Raw genomic sequence first — 16,149 nt, 5'->3', positions numbered from 1 at the left:
CAGAAGGAATAAAATAAAATAAAAAAAAAACCAAATAAAACCCCAACACAAACACAGACACAGACACACACACAGTTTTGTTTAAATTTCGAAACATATCTGTGTACTCACCACAGTTTGTGTGCTCAGTCAGCTGGACAGTCACAAAGTGGTCAACATTCATTTTCATTTGTTTGTGTGTTTGTTTAAAAAAACATGTTTTTAGGAAAGAAAACAAATAAGGACACTATTTAGCAACATAACATTATTATATTTGCAAATAACACATTGTAAGCTTAACCTGTTTACGGATATTTTTTATAAAAAATATTACAGATTCCCACACACCAAAATAATTACACAATGACCTTACAATAGCTTAAAAAAATACAACATTACAAAATGAACATAAGCATACTGTGTTTTTTTTTTTTTATAAAAAAAACAAATAAAAAACTATACCTGAAATATTCAGCAACAATGCTTGCCCTGACTTGGCTCCCCCTCCGTGTAACACTCCCCCCACCGAAGTGTCGGACAACCCCTGGCTCCTCATCAGGCAATTCCTCTGTCTGAGGAAGCTCTACGCTACTCCTTACCGCGATGTTGTGTAGTATAGCGCACAGGACCACTAGTTTACTTGCCATCTCCGGCGAATACATGATGTCGCCACCAGTGCGGTGGAGCACACGAAACCGCCCTTTAAGGACCCCAATTGTGCGCTCCACCAGCTGTCTAGTGGCAGTAAGCGCGGAGTTAAATGCCATCTGTGGTCCTGGCCTGGGATTACGGTAAGGAGTCATGAGCCAGGGGGTGCAAGGATATCCACGGTCTCCTGTTTGATGAGAAGTAAAAATTAGAAATAGTAATTCCGATAATTTGGTAAAAATGACAGGAAATTATGTTGGCCAACTCACCCAATAACCACATGTCTGCTCGTTGACTTGATCTTAATCTGTGCCATATCCCTGTTTGTCTAATGACATACGCATCATGTGAGTTTCCTGGAAACTTGGCATTCAGGGAAAGGATCTGGAGGGATGGCCCACAAACAACCATTACATTCAGAGAATGAAACAGTTTCCTGTTTCTAAAAATTTCTTCATTATGTCTTGGTGGCTGAATAGCTACATGTGTGCCATCCACAACCCCAATAACATGTGGGAAGCGACTACCACCTTCCTCAAATTGCCGCTTCACCACATCTAGGGCACCAACATCCAAAGGCATAGCAATAAATTGCTTAACCCGCTTTAGGAAAGCCTGGCTGACACACCGCAGGACCTTACTGAACTGGCCCTGCGACATGCCAATCAGGTCTCCAACTACATGCTGAAAAGACCCTGTAGCCAAAAAATGTAACACAGCAAGGAATTGTGTCAATGGTGGTATTGCTGTAGGATACCGAATTGAAGACTCCAGATCACTCTCTATTATGGAGAGAGTGTCTAGGATTAGATGTGGTGGCAGCCTGTATCTACGCACAACAACATCATCTGGCATCCCAAAAAGTAGGACACGGGTTCGGAAAATTGGTGGCCTAGCACGCCTCCGTTGCCTTGGTTGATGAGGAGCCGGTTGTGGTTGTGGGGCTGGCGGTTGGGGTGGGAGTGCTGCCGTGGGTTGGGGTGGGAGGGCTTCTGCTGCCACAAACACTGCCATCACACACTTTAAAAAAGATTAACACATGTTGAATAAGACAAATGCAAAGCCAAAAAACTAAATTAAAAAAAAAAAAAAAAAAAAACGGGGTGTCAACTTACTGCAGGAGCATAAGACATTTTTTCTGGGTTCAATTCCGGGAAAATGTGAAATTGAGACAAAAAAGGATAAACACAAATTAAAAGTGTGAAACCTACATATTGTTTAAAAAAAAAAAAAAAAACATAATAAGACCATCAAAGACATCACAAACACCTAAGTATAAATTTTCAAAAATCGGTTAGACATCTCTAAAAAATTAAAAAACAAAGTTAGCCCTTTAGTAGCTAGTACAGGCAAGAACAGCACTACTTTGCAGAACAATCCTGGGAAAAATAAGATTAATTATAATAAAGATGGCTGACAAACATAAGCAAAACACTTTGAACAAACACAAACAGGCACCAACACAGGCAAAGGGGACTTACCTGCTCCAAAGAAAGAAAATAAATGCCAATTAGTGTTCGAGGTCACACTAATGAACTAAAAGAAAACGGGTTTAAGTCACCACAAATAAGACACCTACAAGAGACCAAAAATGACAGTAAGAACAACATAGAGACCATTAACACAAACAGGCACCAACACAGGCAAAGGGGACTTACCTGCTCCAAAGAAAGAAAATAAATGCCAATTAGTGTTCGAGGTCACACTAATGAACTAAAAGAAAACGGGTTTAAGTCACCACAAATAAGACACCTACAAGAGACCAAAAATGACAGTAAGAACAACATAGAGACCATTAACACAAACAGGCACCAACACAGGCAAAGGGGACTTACCTGCTCCAAAGAAAGAAAAAAAATGCCAATTAGTGTTCGAGGTCACACTAATGAACTAAAAGAAAACGGGTTTAAGTCACCACAAATAAGACACCTACAAGAGACCAAAAATGACAGTAAGAACAACATAGAGACCATTAACACAAACAGGCACCAACACAGGCAAAGGGGACTTACCTGCTCCAAAGAAAGAAAATAAATGCCAATTAGTGTTCGAGGTCACACTAATGAACTAAAAGAAAACGGGTTTAAGTCACCACAAATAAGACACCTACAAGAGACCAAAAATGACAGTAAGAACAACATAGAGACCATTAACACAAACAGGCACCAACACAGGCAAAGGGGACTTACCTGCTCCAAAGAAAGAAAATAAATGCCAATTAGTGTTCGAGGTCACACTAATGAACTAAAAGAAAACGGGTTTAAGTCACCACAAATAAGACACCTACAAGAGACCAAAAATGACAGTAAGAACAACATAGAGACCATTAACACAAACAGGCACCAACACAGGCAAAGGGGACTTACCTGCTCCAAAGAAAGAAAATAAATGCCAATTAGTGTTCGAGGTCACACTAATGAACTAAAAGAAAACGGGTTTAAGTCACCACAAATAAGACACCTACAAGAGACCAAAAATGACAGTAAGAACAACATAGAGACCATTAACACAAACAGGCACCAACACAGGCAAAGGGGACTTACCTGCTCCAAAGAAAGAAAATAAATGCCAATTAGTGTTCGAGGTCACACTAATGAACTAAAAGAAAACGGGTTTAAGTCACCACAAATAAGACACCTACAAGAGACCAAAAATGACAGTAAGAACAACATAGAGACCATTAACACAAACAGGCACCAACACAGGCAAATGGGACTTACCTGCTCCAAAGAAAATAAATGCCAATTAGTGTTCGAGGTCACACTAATGAACTAAAAGAAAACGGGTTTAAGTCACCACAAATAAGACACCTACAAGAGACCAAAAATGACAGTAAGAACAACATTTTAACATTAGTCCACACAACAGCAACACTGAAGCACAGGTTTAGTGTTAAAAATGTACAATCAAAATATATATTTACAAAATTAAACATTTAATAATCCAAAAGCAAAAAAAAAAAAAAACAGGAAAATTGAACAAGACGAATGCACGAATACTCACAAACGGAATTTCGCAAAAAGTATGCAATACTGTCTATATGCTAAACGCGAACAAACGGACAAAGGTATGCTTGACAATTACTCACTCAGAAAAGTACTTTAGCACCTTCACGCACGGGCCAACAAACAACTGCAACTACGACAAACTCCAAACTACCAACACTCACAGCGTGCAAAGTAGGCCCTTAAATAAGCAGTGCAATCAATAGCAAGATTACCATACTGTACACCTGTGTGAATGAACGCGTCGCACGTAGGTATAAATAGGCACACACCTGGGCGTACACACGTCATCTCCAACATGGCTTCTCGTGAGGAATTAACAGCAGAGATGGACCGCATTGCACAGCAGCAGATGGCACTGGCGAAAAAACGCCTAGAGTGCCAGAAACGGATGTTGGAATACGCCTCTGCGGATTCTGAACAGGCAGGACCTAGTACTCTGCAAATGTCAGGTTCTGAGCCCCAACAATTGAGTGGGGATACCCTGCCACACACACATACTGGACAAACTGAGGAGGAATCAGCATTAGCCACACAAACACAACAGACAGAAGCTGCTAGTGAGGAGGAAGATGGTGAGGAGCAGCAGGAAGAAACCTCACAGGCTACCTCCAGACGTAAGAAAAGACAGCCAGCATTCACTAAGAGGGAGTTGCGTGTCTTGGTCACGCAGGCCATGTCCAAAGTACATAGAGGCCCCAAAAACATGGGTGCTGCTACAAAAGATCGCATCTGGAGGGACATCACACATTCTGTGAATGAAGTTGGCTCTGTCGTCAGAACATCGCAGGAAGTTAGACGACGGTAAGTGCATCTTGCCAGTCCTTTTTCTGTGCTAAGTTGTCTTAAAAATGTAGTGACATGTGATGTTATGTATAGCAAACAGAAGCAGAACATGTGTCCTAGATATTTACATACACAAATAATAATACTCTACTTTGCCCCTCTTTCACAATACATATGTAGGTGGGCCGACTTTAAATCCCGCCTGAAGGCAAAGAGGTCTGCGGAGTGGAATGCCTCAAGGGCTACAGGGGGAGGACCATCTGTCGCTGTGGAGTTTACAGACTTGGAGGAGATGGCGATGCCCTGTATCAGTTATGAGGAGGCCCAAGGGGTGTCAAATATGGACACGGTCCTGCCTGAGATCCTGACGGGACATGACTTGCCAGGTAAGTTTACACATGTATTTGTCTGCAATTTAAACAGTATTTATAAAATTAAATCTAATTTTTTATTGTACTCTTTTCCCACACATTCTTCTATTTGCTTGCCACAAAACACAGCACAGGGGGATGATCAGTTTGAGTCACAGGAGGGTTATGTGGCTGAGGCTGAGGTGGAGGGACCTAGTGGGTCTGCCAGTGTGGGGCCACAAATCCCACCTCTGCAGGTTCCTACTGGCCCCCCCACCCAACCCTCTGCTATCCCGGAGATCCTGCTTGAAATCGCTAGGTATGGTGAGAGCCTAAATGCGTTTCAAGACGGGATCCTCCGGGAGGTAAGCCAGATAGCTGTCCGGCTCACTGAGCACCGAACCAGTGTTGAGCAAGGTGTTGCTCAACTCTGCCAAGGTCTGGCAGAGATCAGGCAGGGCCAAGAACAACTTGCCTCCTCATTCCAAAGCCTTGCAAATAACATCTTGCAAGGGCTCCAGGCCATCGCTGTCTCCCTTGCCCACAGTGGCAGAGAGCCACCCACATCGGCTCCCTCCCCTGCCCCTGCCCAGGAAGAACAGCCCACTGGGCAGGCCCAACGAAGGTCGCTCCGCAGACCAAGCCAAGAAGAACAGCCTCAGGTGGGGAGAAAAAAAAGAAAGTGATGTCTCTCCAGATGGGCAGCACCCATGTTTTTCATGTTGCCTCTATGTTATTTTGGAGTTGGCTTGTGTGGCCAGAATGGATAACTCCCTCTTAGTGAAATGTATTATTTATGTTTGGAGGTATTGTAGCCTGTGAGTTTTTGGGTATAAACACCAGAGCCATCTTCCTCTTACTAGTGTGCTATGTATTGTTGTGTTTGTGTGGTGGATCCTAATTCTTTCTCAGTTGTGGCAAAATTTTTGTGTGGCAGGGTGTGTAATATGTATTATTTTTGATTACAAATTATAATTTAGTCAGAAGCTGAATTTTGCAGAGTACTAAGTTCTGCTCTATCATTTGTGTCAGTGCCATATGCTTGCTGCTTGGTCCATCTCTGCCTGTGAGACTCACGTGTAGCCATGTTGATTTCATGTTGTGAAATCTTACTACAGTAATAAAAAAAAATTAATTAAAAATTGTGCAATTTATTCAAGGTAATGCATTAGGTAAATGTTAGTTCCAGAAAAATTAGGTCAGCATATAGACACTTGTGGACCAATCTGCAATTTCTCCCACAAAATTGCATCATCCAACAAATACAGGTATGCTTTGCACCACACTTTAATGTCCATATTAAGTAAACTGACACAACACTTTTTAGATTTATCTATTGATCAACAGGACATCATTTAAAACATTGTCAAATATTATAAACAACAATTAATGTTACATTTCTGACAAAATGAAAGGGTATGCTGCATTATTTGGTTGTCGGTTTCTTTAGCAAAAATGTTGCAGCTTTAAATTTAAATGTTTATTTCACTTGTTTGTATTTGTTATTCTTACAAACATAAAAAAAAAATTAAAAATGTTTACACACCAACTTTAACACTAAAAACAACCTTATTTGGCAGTGTGTGTGATTTATATGTGAGTAGAATAAACATGTAATGTTGGTTCAGACAATTGCTATTTGCTAACTTTCATCTGCGCAGTAATTAGCTAGTAATTGGCCATCAGATGAATGTGCTCTCCAATTAACAGCTAATTACTGCATACACACTTGGTAACAGTACTTCGCAAATGTAGAGTAACTGCAGACCTACTCGGCTGCTGCGTGAAGGTTGCTACGGTTTCCTATGTTAGATTTAACAGCGACAAGGTATAATTGCGAAAAACACGCCCATTGCGAGTTGCATACTCCCACACTGTACGCCCACTTTCACGCCCATGTCGGAGCATTGCGAAGTCTCGCCTCCGCCACGCCTCCGCCACTCCTCGTTTTCGTTTGCCAGTTACGTGTTGGTTTAAATTTGGCATTTTTGCACTAATGTCGTACGTATGTACTCGCGCATGCGTATTTACGCTTTTGCGCATGCGCAGACACTTAGTTTTCGTACATTTGCGATGCGATGAATCTCAGCGACCAACTCGGAATGAGGGCCATTGCACATATGAGTATGAAACCTGCAGGCTCCCTCACTCCTGTAGCTCCCTTCCACCTCACTCTGTTGAAGTAAATAACACTCCAAGGGGGAGAGAGGTGCAGGGAAGAATCACTGCCGTCCGTGGGTGATCTTTGCCAGCGCAGCACCGGAAGTGCGGTTGCGCGGCTTTAAAGATGTTTAATGGTGTTTAATAATGTTTAATAACCCCCTCACCTCCAGCTCTCACTCCTCCAGGCCCAGTGCGGGATGTGTGCAGTGGGTACAGCGGTACAGGCGATAGAGCAGGGAGCAGCAGAGACGCGCTGGTGCAGCACCGGAAGTGCGCGTCTGTCCCCAGCTGCGGGATCCGAGCTCCGTTCCACAGGCCACCAACGTTGTTGTGAGGGGGTCCCAGCGGGTAGACAGCTGGCTCCGAGGTAGACGAGGTAGACGAGGGGGGGACGAAGGAGTTCCAATGGCTGCAGGCGTCTCCGTAATCAGCAGGCCCCACGGAGCTTCTTGGCGGACCGGAAGTTGAAATTTAGTCCGCGGCTTCTTTTCCCGGCACAGGCCGCAACCCGCAAAGACCAAGGAAACGGTCTCCCGGCTCCGCGGACAGGCGTGCAGGTACTTAAGGCCGTCGGGGGTACAAATTGGGCACAGAGGGGGAAATATTTCCAGCGGCAGCCGCTATTCAGATGTGTGGAAGCAGGAGCTCTAATTCCCTGCATCCAGCTGCCTCTCCAGTCAGGCCACGCCCCCCCAAAAGCGCTTTTAAATAGTAATATACACTATCAAATGCACCACAATCGCTTTGTGCCCCCCCTTTATAGCACCCTGTACTTGTCAGAAGTGGAGGAGAGGACCAGCATGTTCTCTGTAGCCTGAGGAGAGAGAGAAAATGGCGCTGAGTAGTGTGCTGGCTGCCTGAGGAAGAAGTTCCGCCCCCACAATGGTGCGTCCTTACACTCAGTATATTGACTCATTATTTATACTGGCAGGGGTAGGGCTGTGCCAGCGGCATTTTATGCCCCATTTTAGCCTGTTTGAGGTATTTTTCTTGCTGCCCAGGGCGCCCCCCCCCCGCGCCCTGCACCCTGCAGTGCCTGTGTGTGTGGGCAGCAATGGCGCGCTGTGCTCCTGCCAGCCGCGCCGCACCTCAGCCGTCACTTACTTGATTGAAGATCATTCTTGTCATACTCACCTTTCTTCTGACTTCTGGCTCTGTGAGGGGGGTGACGGCGTGCTGTGGGAGTGAGCATCTAGACACGGCTAGCATTCAGTTACCTTCAGGAGCTAATTGTGTCCTGTCAGCCAGAAGCAGAGCCATGAAACTCTGAGGAAGTTGGTTCTGCTTCTGCCCCCTCAGTCCCATGAAGCAGGGAGTCTGATGCCAGATCTCCCTGAAAATAAACCTAACATAAATCTTTTCAGAGAAACTCAGTAGCACTCCTCAGAGTGCATCCAGTCGACCTGGGCACAATTCTAAAACTGAGGTCTGGAGGAGGGGCATAGAGGGAGGAGCCAGTTCACACCCAGTGAAAAGTCTTTAGAGTGCTCATGTCTCCTGCGGATCCCTTCTATACCCCATGGTCTTGATGTCGTCCCCAGCATCCTCTGGGACGTAAGAGAAATACTTTTTTTTGTTCTGGGATTAAGCTGCAAATATACAATGATAAATGGGCCTGTTAGTGAGGTCTGCACTGGATAAGAAACGTGCCAGCACACAGAGCTGGCCTTAACCAATATGATGCCCTAGGCAAGATTTTGGCTGGTGCCCCCTAGCATCACCGCTAGTTCCACCTCTAACCCTGCACCCGTTTCCCAGCACCATCACCCCTCACCCATAGCAGTCCTTATTTTGGAGTTCCCAATCCCTATATTTTAAACAGGAACAGTGCGCACATTTGGCGCACAGCCCAAAAAGGGGTGTGTTTTTGCTGGCAAGGGGCATAGCAACACAATAGTTTCCCCAATTCCAATTATTAGACCACACAGTAGTGCCATTTCTATATGTTACACCACACAGTAGAGCATCAAATACACATAATGCCACACATTATTAATGCATTTATACACATAATACTACACAGTAATGCCCCTTACACATTATGCCAACCTTTATTAATGCCCTTATACATATAATGTCCCTTACACATATGCCACACATTATTAATGCCTTTATACACATAAAGACACACATAGTTCCCCTTACACATATGCCGCACATTATTAATGCATTTATACACATGACACACTTATTGCCCCTACACATATGCCGTACACTATTACACAACCAACCCACTCACACAAACACAGCACTCACATGGCCACTAACACTGTGACCTCTGCCTCTGCTTGGATACAGATGTGTCCTCATAAATCTTGCCTCAGTGCGCCATGCAGCAGGAGATGCCTGGCGTGAGTCAGCTGGCAACTCTGCTAACGGAAGGTGCATATTTTTTGTGAAAATGTATCTTATTATTATATGTGGCTAGGATGCACATGCTAGGATGTCAGCGGTTGACCCGAAAGTAACCTCACCGCTGACCGCAAAGTTCCCACCATTGGCTACAATGGAGCGCATAGGCGCTACATTGTATCTCTGCCGTGTGCTGCCTCACAGACACTACAGGAGCACACAGCCAATCAGGAGACTGGCACGACGTGGCGCTCCCTGATTGGCTGAAGGGACCCTCTTTGACAGGAGTCAGGGGGGGGGGTCCTGGCAGTCGGGGAAAGGGGTCCCATGTGTAAACATGGGACCCCTTTCAGTGCGTGGATCGGGTATGCGGTTTGTTTTTTTGCCAAGTACGTGGATTATTAAAAAAGGACACGACACACTGGATTTAGGTGAGTATCATTTTATTTTCAGGTACCCTGGAATCGACGTCGAGACGTGGGCCGAGTCGGCATCTGAACATAAGTAAGTATGTGTGTGTCAGAATGTATGTAATAAAGTTGTACTTTCAAGGTGTGTGTGTCCTGTTTATATTTGGGTATTTTTTTTGCTGAAGAACTATAGGTACCAGCGGGCCCATTTAACCCCCGCATGCTGGAACTTGTGGTTCTCCAAGTACCAGCTTGCGGGGGAGGCTTGCAGGGACTTGTAGTTCTTGTGCAAAAAACAATATTCTTTTATTTTACACTTGGCTATCAGCCCCCCATCCACAGCCCATGGATGGGGGGGACAGCCACGGGCTTCACCCCTGGCCCTTGGGTGGCTGGAGGGGGGACCCCTTGATTTAAGGGGTTCCCACTCCTCCAGGGTACCCCGGCCAGGGGTGACTAGTTAGTGATTTAATGCCAGGGCTGCAGGTACCTATATAAAAGTGTCCCCCGGCTGTGGCATTATCTCTCTGACTAGTGGACCCCGGTGCTGGTTCAAAAAATATGGGGGACCCCTACGCTTTTTGTCCCCCGTATTTTTTGCACCAGGACCAGGCGCAGAGCCCGGTACTGGTTGATCAAATATGGAGGAACCCCTGTCAATTTTTTACCCATATTTTTTCAACCTGGACCGGCTCAAAGAGCCCGAGGCTGGTTATGCTTAGGAGGGGGGACCCCACGCAATTTTTTTCAGATTTTGAAACACTTTAAAAACCTTTTTAAGGTACACAATGAAGCCCTGCACGGATCTCACAGATCCGGCCGGGATTCCTTGTGTTTTGTCAGGCAGTGTTTTACTCCTCACTCCCGTAAAACACTGCCTGATATTACGAATCACATCGACATCGGAAAATACGAATTGTGAAAAGTCGGCAGCTTAGTGAATGACCATATCAGGATTCAAAAAATTGCAGTAAAATGCACCCGATACCATTTGAGTTCAAACACCCTTTAAAACGGCCAAAACACGAATCTTTGTAAATATACCCCTAGGTGTAAATTGTGCACTATATGAATTGAATATTGAATATGTCTTTGCAGCTTTTCTGTGCGAATGCATATGCTACCATATATACTCATACCACGCACCAATACGCAAGGCTCGTGAACCAATGTACGTAGCGTGCGTGTATGCATACGCACGGTGAGAACGCGCACGCACAGAGGCCACTCTGTATGGTGTTTGCACGTGGAGTGTGTGTGTAATATTTTCGACTACGCCCTTACACCCTTTAACAGTAAACATTAACTGTCATAAATTACTAACAAAAGAAAATATTTCAAAACACATAATTGGTAACCTAAACACACGTATGTACTTATTTCACAAATCAGACATTGACTATGGTTGGGAAGACAGGGAGGAGGATGAGACAACCTCTATATGCACTCACTGGTCAAGGGACCACTGGTTGGGTGTGGGATGACATTCAACCTATAGAGTACGAAAACAAAAAATTCCCAAAGTCAGGCGCTGAATGTGGATTCACTCAAAAAATTTACAATATTTGATACATATGTCCATATTATTCTTGAATGATGAAATCTTCTGTTTTTCTCAACAGTGATGTATATCTTGTTCCTCCCAATTGGGTCACCATTTACATATGAGAAAAAAACAGAAGATACAAAATCATAGTGTAATATGTCCCATAAAAAATTGTGGATATGCTCATCTATGTCCGGAATCTACACATTAGTGCGCACCAAACTCACAATCTATGAAGATAAGTTCCACTTATAAAGGTATCTTTATCACATTTACAACGCTCCTTAGACTCATCAAATGTGTATTATGCCTTTTTCGCCGCGTCAAAATCCGAACAATCTAAATATCAGGCCGATAATTATGACAACACCCAGGATACAGAGGAGAAACTTCCCCACATTTGCAACCATTCCTTGTGCCCACTCTCCTTACCCAGAGATCCATTTGAGTGGGTTCAACCATGAGGCCCATCCAGTCAATTCATTACTCACAGCCGCTAAAGTGAGATTGTGTCCCCTTCTAAACTCCCATTTCAACTGCAAGATCTCGTCCATCTTTTGATCAATGATCTCCGTTGGGTCCTCAGTACTGTTCGCCATATATACGTGCAGCACTTCACACCATATTGAGTTGCTAAGGTAACACAATATTCACCTGTTATGGCTGTGATGTCATTTAAGACCATCCGGTGTTGGACCAGTCCCTTTTTGTAGGCCTGTAGTTCCCTACCCGTATACCTGAAGGTGTCGTCATACATCTCAGTGATATTATCTATCAAGTTCGCTAGCGCATGGATATACCTATAATTTATGATTCCTCTGGCAGTATGAGTGATATCTAATGCAAGAAGAATCTGAATCCCGGTGGATTCATGAATCAAATTGGAGGCTGCGAGCTCTCTCCTGTCTATGAGGTGTCTCTTGAAAATGTGTTCGTAGTGGGTGTGAGTATAAGGAGGCAGAGCGCTGCGGTGAATGTCTTTCATTTTGTCATGTGCAATGGTCATGACTTCTGGAGTTCTGGTGGTACTCTGCCTATGTAACACAACCCTTCAGAGTTCGGAGTAAGCCACTTGTACGCCTTCCTTCCATATATGAAATAAGCATCATCTGGGAGAACATAGGGGACAAAATGCATCAGTATCATATCACAGATAATCCTTACAAAGAAACCTGTCCAAAGTTTTTCCATCTGTTTGACACAAGTATCTGGCTGGATGATGTGCGCACAATGGGGGTCATTCCGAGTTGTTCGCTCGCAAGCTACTTTTAGCAGCATTGCACACGCTAAGCCGCCGCCTACTGGGAGTGAATCTTAGCTTATCAAAATTGCGAACGAAAGATTCGCAATATAGTAACAGCAGTTTAAGGGAAGAAAATTGTGCGCAGTCTAGCTGCTGGAAGAGACACACTTTCCTGAAGGATCCTTCTCCCTCCACCATAAGTGCCACAATAAAAATAAAAAATGGAAAGTGTAACCTATCCTGCGCTTGTCTTTGTTTCCATTGACCGTAATCAGATACTCAATGCAGATTTTGTAGCAGCATAAAAGAATTAAAAAGAGTGGATATAGTGAAGCACAATTTAATACATATAAAATTCATATAACACACTTATAAAATCCAAACACATAATCATAACAGCAAAAAGTTAAATTGAAATGTATTGCACAGAAATCCCTATGAGCAAACAAGACTGGTGGATAATTACCAATGTGTATAAAACTGTAAAAACAGTTCTAAACCAGCATGCAGGTTTTTGTTTTGGCTTCTGAGCGTTCCACCAACGCGTTTCTACTCCGAACAGGAGTCTTTTTCAAGGTGTAGTGAACACTACACCTTGAAAAAGACTCCTGTGCGGAGTAGAAACGCGTCGGTGGAACGCTCAGAAGCCCTGGGACAGCATACTGGAGGACTTGCCATTTGGTTCCAGTCATACGAGGACTGAGGGGATTCCCGGGATCCTCCAAAACAAAAACCCGCATGCTGGTTTAGAACTGTTTTTACAGTTCTATACACATTGGTAATTATCCACCAGTCTTGTTTGCTCATAGGGATTTCTGTGCAATACATTTCAATTTAACTTTTTGCTGTTATGATTATGTGTTTGGATTTTATAAGTGTGTTATATGAATTTTATATGTATTAAATTGTGCTTCACTATATCCACTCTTTTTAATTCTTTTATGCTGCTACAAAATCTGCATTGAGTATCTGATTACGGTCAATGGAAACAAAGACAAGCGCAGGATAAGTTACACTTTCCATTTTTTCTTTTTATTGAAAGATTCGCAATATTGCGAAAATACTTATCTGTGCAGTTTCTGAGCAGCTCGAGACTTACTCTGCCAGTGCGATCAGTTCAGTGCTTGTCGTTCCTGGTTTGACGTCACAAACACACCCAGCGTTCGCCCAGACACTCCTCTGTTTCTCCAGCCACTCCCGCGTTTTTCCCAGAAACGGTAGCGTTTTTTCGCACACACCCATAAAACGGCCAGTTTCCGCCCAGAAACACCCACTTCCTGTCAATCACATTACGAACACCAGAACGAAGAAAAAACCTCGTAATGCCGTGAGTAAAATTCCTAACTGCATAGCAAATTTACTTGGTGCAGTCGCACTGCGGACATTGCGCATGCGCAGTAGCGACTAATCGCTCCGTTGCGAAAAAAAAATAACGAGCGAACAACTCGGAATGACCCCCAATATCCCTGTGACACTTTTCCAGCCCACATGGTTTTAATCCCACATGTATACTTGCATTGGAAGTACCTCCCACTTGCGGCTATGCCACGTACTAGTTCAGAGAGAGAAGGTCATTGTCTGATTGTTCCAAGTCACTTCCCAATTTCCTGGTTTCCGGAAATTGGTTACGTTGAAACACAGTAGTGATCTATCTACGTGGTACTGGTGGAGCTTTAGGCTAGGGGGTCTAGATATATTGTATTTTCTGTCCACCGGTCTCCCCCCATGCAATTCGAGTACCTCATTTACTGTTAATGGGTATGGCACTAATCCCGATTTACTCTGTCCTTGAGGTACTTGTGAGCAGACCCAGCATTCTGTTTGGTTTAAGACCGAATTTCAAAGGGTGATAGGTTAAGCAGTGACCTGGGAGTGGTTCTGATGCTGTACAATACTAGTGGCAGTGCCTCCGGCCACAACAGTCCAGTTTCAGCCACTACTTTGCTCAGCTTGTTCTTAATAGTGCTATTCATTCTCTCCACCTTTGCACTGGCCTGTGGCCGGTAGGGAGTATGTAGCTTACTATTAATACCCATAAGTTTGCACATGACCTGAAAGACCTCACCTGTAAAATGGGTACCCCTATCACTCTCAATAATCTTAGGGATACCATACCTACACACAAATTCCTGCACAATTTTATTTGCTGTAAACACAGCAGTATTTGTGGTGGCAGGGAATGCCTCTACCCAGTTTGAGAAGACATCAGTGCATACCAGTACATATTTCAAATTCCTACAGGGTGGTAGCTGTATGAAGTTGATTTGTATTACCTGTAAAGGTCTGTCTGTAGGAGGGATATGGGATGGCTCCATCGGTATTGTCTTACCAATATTCTTCCTCAAGCAAGTAAGACATGTCATTGCTTTCTTGCTTGCATGAGAAGAGAACCCTGGTGCACTCCAGTAAACTCTTACCAATTTGCACATACCATCCTTGCCCAGATGAGTCAGACCATGTGCTGCCTCAGCTAGGCTTGGGAGATACACCCTGGGAGCCACTGGCTCACCTTGTCCATCTCTCCAGAGTCCTGAGGACTCCTGACCATATCCCTTCGCCTTCCAGACTGCCTTCTCCTGTAGGGAACACAAATCTTGCATTTCAATTGACTGTTGTGTATTTATTGTGTTGAATGTCATCAGTTGTGTGGTGGTGCTTGCTGCTGATTTAGCAGCTTCGTCCGCCCGGCTGTTACCAAGTGAAATTGGGTCTTGGTTGTAGGTGTGTGTCTTACACTTGATAACAGCCACTCTGTCAGGTTCCTGTATGGCCATCAGCAGTCTTTTGATGTGTGACGCATGCGCCACAGGTGTGCCAGCTGCCATCATGAAATTTCTGAGGCGCCACAGGGCCCCAAAATGATGCACTACAAAAGCATATCTAGAGTCCATGTATACATTAGCTGACTTACCCTTTGCCAACTCACATGCCCTGGGCAGTGCTACCAGCTCAGCGACTTGTGCTGAGTGAGGTGGACCAAGGGGTCCAGCTTCTATGATACCTTCGTCGTCTACATCTGCATATCCAGTGCACAGGTCTCCTGAGTCCATCTGTCTGTGACAACTACCATCCGTGTAGAAGGTAAAGTCTACGTCTTCTAGTGGGTTGTCACTGATGTCAGGACTCGCAGTGAAGGTTTGGTTCAAGTATTCCATACAATCATGCATATCAGTGTCTGTACTAAGTCCTCCTTCACCATTGTTCTCATCCTCCACCCTTTGTGCATGACAAGGCACACTTGGCAAATAAATTGCAGGATTTAGGGGGTAATTCCAAGTTGATCGGAGCAGGAATTTTTTTAGCAGTTGGGCAAAACCATGTGCACTGCAGGGGGGGCAGATATAACATGTGCAGAGAGAGATAGATTTGGGTGTGGTGAGTTCAATCTGCAATCTAAATTGCAGTGTAAAAATAAAGCAGCCAGTATGTACCCTGCACAGAAACAAAATAACCCACCCAAATCTAACTCTCTCTGCACATGTTATATCTGCCTCCCCTGCAGTGCACATGGTTTTGCCCAACTGCTAAAAAATTTCCTGCTACGATCAACTTGGAATTACCCCCTTAGTGTGCTACACCTTTTTATGGTGATGTTTACAGGGGCCATCAGTGATAGTTCCCATTTTGTAAACCGAGCGGATGAGACATGTCTGGTTTGGGCGGAGTT

Source organism: Pseudophryne corroboree, chromosome 3, assembly GCF_028390025.1.
Source record: "Pseudophryne corroboree isolate aPseCor3 chromosome 3, aPseCor3.hap2, whole genome shotgun sequence".
Lineage (NCBI taxonomy): Eukaryota > Metazoa > Chordata > Amphibia > Anura > Myobatrachidae > Pseudophryne > Pseudophryne corroboree.
Note: the sequence above shows the minus strand (reverse complement) of the source record.